This window comes from Zonotrichia leucophrys, chromosome 1, assembly GCF_028769735.1.
Source record: "Zonotrichia leucophrys gambelii isolate GWCS_2022_RI chromosome 1, RI_Zleu_2.0, whole genome shotgun sequence".
Classification (NCBI taxonomy): Eukaryota; Metazoa; Chordata; class Aves; order Passeriformes; family Passerellidae; genus Zonotrichia; species Zonotrichia leucophrys.
Window position 1 is genome coordinate 110,926,635 of NC_088169.1, and position 7,223 is coordinate 110,933,857.

A 7,223-nucleotide genomic window follows, 5' to 3' on the forward strand; every position below is an offset into this window, starting at 1 on the left:
AGAAGCAGCACATAATTCAGTGAATAATTCCCTCTGAAAAGCCCTTGAGTATGGCTAAATAATGACCTTGTTTACCTCATTTAGCCCCAAGTTCTCCAAGTAAGAGCTGGCCATGGAGAGTTCTTGTGCTCTCTGATATCCAGCCGGGACAACGTGTCCTGTCTTTGTTTTCAGCCATCAGGCTTGTGTCAAACACACCCTGACAGCTGCAAAATTTTTTGGTGAAAACAATAATTCCACTTTTCCTTTCCATCTGCCTGCAGATGGTTTAAATCTGACCCATCAAACAGCAAAGGAAAAAAAAAAGAAAAAATAATATTCCAGCTGAAATGAAATTATAATGATTACTGATTTCATATAAAGAAAACATGAAAATTCGGGTCTAAGATTTGCATAAGAGTCTTTGTAATGGTGAATTAAGCTCTGCACAGGAGAACTGGAGGTTTTATCCGTTGATCTGGGTTCTCTATACTTCCTCTCAGACCTCTGCAAACTAGCAAACAGCAACATGAAAAATAACCAGCAATGTCTGTCATGGGTGACAGCTGCATCTTCTCCTTCACTAGGGAGAATCTTTGTTAGGCACCACAGAAATACAGCCCAAAATATTAGAGGAGAATTTCTAAGGCATAGATCTGAAGCTTGGGGAACCCATCCACTTTCAATGTTAAAATTCTCCATGTTTCAAATCCAAATAAAAACATTGATACGATTCCCAGTTTGTCATCAATTCCCTGCACCACAAACACTGTTTTTCCAGTGCCCACTGCGAATGATGAGTTTGTCCATGAAGAGCATCAAGGCTTTGCTGGTCAGGCACTGTCCAGCTGGTTCCAGGGCCTGTTTGACAGGACCAGCACACATTGCAAATTATCATAGACACAAAGCAACTAAAATAAATTCCTTGCTGTCCAAGGATCTGGGCAGGGGGGAGGAAGGATGAAATGCCATGTCTTGTTGTGCTGCTCTCACCACAACATCCAGGTGTTGGGTGGAAGGGGAAAGCAAGAAGTTCAGTTTCCCATTCTTGAGTGTTTCTGCCTCTCTGGCTCACCCAAATCTGGCACAAGTAGGGTATTCTGGTCTTTTGGTGTCTACCTTCACGCAAAAGCAACCACTTTTCTATCACAGATGAGAATAGAAAACCTGGCCACATATGAGCCACAAAGCAGTAACATTTTTGTGAGCCATGGGCTTTAACAGTGATTTCAAAGACTCTACTGCATCATCCAGATTGGTGGCAATTTCTGGTCATTTCCAGGTAAAACTGGAGGTGGAATATTTGCAGTCACTGGAAGATTTTATGTGGGGTAAGAGATGAGGAAATGAGTTCATTTGAAAACTCTAAACTATGAGAATATAGCGTTAAAAATTAAGAATTGCTACAGATTTCCAGTGTCCTTCCCCACGGTGATGGGGACACAGGAAAGGTGACACCACAACCCAGTCAGGTGATGATGAGGTTCAGCACTAGATCTCATAACGATCTCCTCAAGGATGCTCATAGAGAAATGTCAGGAACAGCAAAGCAAAAACTGCCTGGGAGCAAGGAGAACAAGCAGCTCAAACCTGATGTGCTTAAGCTATTTCCCTGGACAGAATAAATGAGACTTTTCCCAAGGGAGCCAGAAAGTCTCCTGAGCTGCTGTGCTTCCACTGTGTCCTTCACCCAGGCTGCTGTTCCGGCCAAGCACTTCCATTTGTTATGAGTGAAACCACCAAGCAAATAGAATGAGCTTGCACTTGTTCTACACCTTTGGACACTTGCACATCCAAATGTCCCAGCTAATGGACAGGACAAGCTCAGTGTGCACACAGAGCTGCTGCCCCACGGGCCTGGACATCCTCACCGGCACACAGCCAGGAGTTTGGAACACTGCCCTTAAAGCTGTGGGACTGGAAAACAAGAGCAAGGAAAGAGGTGGGGAAAAAAAATCAGCAAAAACAACAGGTGGCTAAGTCACACCAAATATCCTGTAGAACTTGGAAGTGGTACAGTTACTACGCATAGAGGATGAATTACCCTCGGGAAGGGTGTCTAAAAAGCAGCATAACACTCAATTAAAATTAAAAAAAAAAAATCTTAAGAGTTTTGGTGATTTTTTTTCCTTTTCACTGCAGTGCTCCCTATACCTGACATGGGGTTGTAGGCTTGAGCTCTCCCTGGCTAAATAGAGGCTAAATTGAGGTTGCAAAAGTGTCATCCTCTCCTAAGCAACAGGCTCAGCTCAGGAAATGGAGCTTGGTGCGCTGGTGACTTGTCACAGACAACTTCTATGAAAAATCCTTTTTTTTGGGTTTTTGCTCCTGAGAAGCTGAGAAGCCTCAGGAACAAAATGTAAACCTTGATTATCTGCTGCTGTGGAATGCAACAGGTGGATCTTTGATTGGCCCATGTTGGATGTTTGTAATTAATGGCCAATCACAGTCAGCTGGCTCAGACAGAGAGACGAGCCACAAACCTTTGTTGTCATTCTTTGCTATTCTATTCTTAGCCAGCCTTCTGATGAAACCTTTTCTTCTATTCTTTTAGTACAGTTTTAATGTCATATATATCATAAAATAATAAATCAAGCCTTCTGAAACATAGAGTCAGATCCTGGTCTCTTCCCTTATCCAAGAACCCCGTGAATATCATCACAGTGTTCAACACTGCTGTCACGCTCCTGACACAGCTCTGCTCTCCCCTCAAGGGCCAAGCTCAGCCAGACCCACCACTGTCCCACCTCCCAGGAGAAGGGATTCCCATGTGCTGCTCCATGGAAAGCAGTTCCACCATTCACCAGGAGGTTCTTCACTGCATTTCAGGCTGACTTCAGGGGAATCGCTCCGGCCCATCCAGCCTCCTCCCTCTCTGTCCAGGGGGAATCACAGATTGTCTTGGAACAGACACAGATGCTCAAAGAGAAGACAGGATGATGGAAAAAAACATTACACAAAACCTCCTCACGTGAGCAATGAGTACACCCCACAGCTGTCAGCTTTGTTTTGCATATTTTACATATTTACATACACAAGATATTTCCAAACATCCTTGTGTTTATTTAAAACTCCATCAGAAACATGTCTGGTAAAACAGATCCAGTGCAAATATATTTACTGGATGACACTTCCCTGCATTGTTTTTAAAATCCATTAGGGGTCCAAGGTTCAAAAAAAAGAAAAAGAAAAGGAGTCACAGTTTTCCAAATGAGGAAGAGCTAACTCTGTAATCCTTCAGCATTCACCTTACAGCAAAGGCCTTCAGCCAAACAGTCTGCAAATGAATGAAGCAACACTTCTGAAACAAGGACAGCTGCTCCACCAGAGAAAGGGCTTTTTCTGCTCACATGTCACACATGCCAGCTGCTCATGGGTGGGTGGTGGGGGTGGGCTGGAATGGGAATAAGTCCTTCGAAGGAAAGGCTGAATAGCCCTCCTCAGATGGTGGAGACATGTTACAAAAATCGGAGTTCAAGATCAGAAAGGGGGTGTGGGTGTAGGTGTGTACCTCCACCTAAAAGCATATCTTACTTAAAACCAGGCAGTGACACCCATGTGCACGCTCATCTTCAGGGAATATCAATTCCCATCCAAAAAAGGTCACATCACCACCTGACGAAGAGCTTTACCACAAACATTTCTGCTTTTTCTGTTTACAGCATCCTTTCTCTCCCAGCCCGTCCAGCCACAATTCTGGGCAGCCCCACAAGCCATACTCACTCTCTGAGGGCACAACACAGCTGGGAAGTCACGGGAAACAGCACAGGGATGACTTCCCACATCCTCCCAAATGAGAAAACCAAGGGGGCAGGAGGGATCACGGGCTGACTGCTACTCCTCACATTACCTCCCCAAGCTGCCTTGTCAGGTGGAGCAGGGCTCTGTCCCTCAGAACCAAGGGATGAACTTCTCCACAAGAGCAAACCAGGAAGAAAAGGGTGCAGAGAGAGCAGGGGTAGTTGTGCAATTCATGGCGTTCCCATTCAGCATGGGCCCTGCTGCTCACAAGACAGGGCAGTGCAGGAAAACACACCAGCAAGCAGGGAAGATTTACCCAGACTGCAACCCCAAAAGGGCTTTACTGATGGCATTCTACAGAAGCCTCCTCACTGGCTTCTACACTGATGCCAAAAAATAAGTGCATACCTTTTGCACTGGACATTTGAGAGAGACCAGGGAGTTTCCCACTGAGAAACTGGCTTCCTTAAAGCTGACTTCTCTTTATCCATCTCCATCAGAAAAGAATAGAGTGCTATTCTTAAAAGGGAACAGATTTTTTTGGTTTTGGCCAGAGATAGAAATCTTTGTTGCTATATTTGGCTTCCAATGCAGGACTCTCTGTTTGCTGGTGGGAGGAGGAAATTAGAGCTGGTGTTATTCATAACTAAATGGGCACGAAAAACAAACCACCTCCCTTTGAATCTCGGTGCTACTATGGGCATTCACATAACAAATCATTTTCAAAGCCTGTGATACCTCTGTACATGCAACAGCCGACATCAAAACTTTATTACCCACTCATTTTCCCATAGTGATAAACTGTTGCAGATGTACAGTTATTGTCAAGGCAAACACATCGGGGCAGTTCCTGGTTTGTTGTTTTGTTTTTTTTTAATATAATTTCTTTCTTGTCTTCAAAGAAAGCAAAAGTGATATTTTGAAGGAGAGACAGTTACTGGAAGGCTGTGGCATCCAAACTCCCCCTCCTCCTTCTCCTCCCAGCAACCCCAAAAAAGAACTCGGCTAAATTACTCGGCATCCCAGCCCAAGGCACAGCTCAGCCGTGAGGAATTCTCACCAGATGTCTCGGTCCCCACCCGGCCTCCCACGTCACGCAGGCAGCATAACCCCTCCGAGCCTGAGCTCCTGCTGGGATGGCCAGCCCCACCACGCCTGCAGCGTCCAGCACAGGCTGGTGACACCCCTGTGCCACCAGGGACACCCAGACACAGCCCCAGCCCCAGGCCACGCGTCCCTGCTCCTCCAGCACAGAGCGCAGCCCCACTCCTCTCCTTTTTGTCACCTTGCCCTGCTCCAGTGGGCTGAGCACCCCAGTCAGACCCTGGCTACAAGGGACAGTCCCATGCACCCATCTGGGACCCACTTTCCAGCTGACAGCACCCAAAACACGATTTATCCAGATGTGACTGATAAGATTCTCGATGGGTGTTAAATTCACTAAAACCAACGGAGCGTCAGTGATTCACATTGATAGAGGACATGGACCATCATTAATAAAATCAGTCACAAAATAATGTATCACTGCCCGTTTCCATTTCTTGATTCAATGAGCATAGAAATAACCCCTGTGAGCACCTGGCAAGCCAGGTGTGGGGCAATGCAGCTGGAGAACAGCCCTGGCAAGCGTAGAAGTTACAGGGAGAAGAAAAAGCACTTCAGGTACCTCATTCCCCAGCTTAACACCCTCCTGCTTCCTAAAGGACATTTCTCTCTGGGTGGTTGTCTTAAAGCAAAGGGATCCCATGCCTCTTCTCACTGACTAAATCACACCTTACTTCAAAGCAAGCCATTTTCTGCAGTGTTTATCCTATGTTTTCCTTCCAAATTTCTAAGTCCCCACATTATTCTGGTATTTTCAGATAGCTGCCACATCCCACTCTGGATCATTCATCACAAGGCATTATTTGCTTATTTTCCAGCAGTCCACATCCCATCTCCATCTCCATTGTTGAGATTGCTCCTGTCCCAGGAGCTCTCAATCCCATTCTCTCCTACACAAAGATTTTTGAACCCTCTCTCTCCCTTTCCTGGGCTCCTTCTCCTGGAGTTTTTGGCTGCCAGCTCTCTCCATCCCTTCCTCACAGCCTGAGAGAGAAGAACACAGTGACTCTGCACAGAGCCCTGCTCGCTGTCTGCTCCGGAGCAGGACGTCTGGGAAAAACCCTGCTCATCCCCCTGTGCTCTGAAACACAGCACATCCCATATGGTCAGGATCTTCAGAGGGTTTTGCAACTAAATTCTTAACAGCTCCCTGCTGATTGCGTGCAAGTGGCAATTTTTCAAAAGCTGAGTGCTTGGCCAGAGCTTGGAGGTTTTTCTTCCCCCCACTGCTGGAGCAGTAAATGATGTATCTGTGACCAAAACACCAAACCTTCAGCCCTCCAGCCAGAAGACAGACATGCAAGCATTTCTTAATTAAGCAGCTGTAAAATAATTTTAGCAAGGGCAGTTACCTCCTTAGTGGGAATTGCTGAACTTTGCCAAAAAAATCAATTTGAGGTAATTAAATTACTTGGAAAATTTCCGTCTGATGACTGTCAGAACTGCCAGGAGAAGATAAAAATAAGAAAAGAGGTCTTAGACTAAGGTTGTGATTCCACTAGGTCTGATTGTAAAATGGCATTAATGTAATTTAAAAAAAGATGTTAAGAATTAAATAGGACATTGCAGCATAAGCACTTGACAGTGTCTGAGAAGGCAAGCCTGTGCCTTCATGAGATCTCTGCTTGAAATCCCTTCAATGCAAGGCTTTCACTGCGTTTAATTTTAGTACAGAACCAGTTCAGAACACTTGTTTTACAACATTTTCAACAGAAGACAAATCCTTGGCTCTAAAAATTAATCTCATGCAAATAATAGAATCTCAGGATGCAGGAATTTACAAAGAGATTTATGAGTTCTTTAGTTGCATAAGAAGAAAGAATTAGCTAATTGTTGAGAAATACAGATAAAACTGAAACTGCTACATAACAAATATAACAATAAAATTCACATTACATTATTTATTCAGTAATAAACAGTGACACTTTTCTTTATACAAAGCCTCCCCACAAACCCCCCCATCAATTTTGATGAGAGGGGGAAAAATTCCAATGGATTTTTGAGGGAAACAAAGTGGGAAAACAGGTGGGGAGGAAAAGAGGAACCCTGATTTGACTGATGGTTTCAAACAGCAGCTCCAAAGAGCCAGCAGGGAAAGTGCAGCACAGTTCTGCAGATACTTCACTCATTACTGTAAACCTCAAACTCCTACAAACTGCTTGTCTATAGTACCAAATTCCTGAGCCCCAGCTCACCTGAATCAAGGCTGGACCAGCCCTGGCCACCACAGGACTGAAATTCAGGCATTCAAGGCTGGTCCCAACCATCCCAATGCCACTGCAGGTTTCACTGAGAGGAGGAAACAGCACCCAGGCTTCTGTAGGCAGCCACAGTGCACAGCTGATTTATATTGGAGGCCTGAGCCTCTGAGCAGGTGCATGAAATAACTGGAGTGTTTT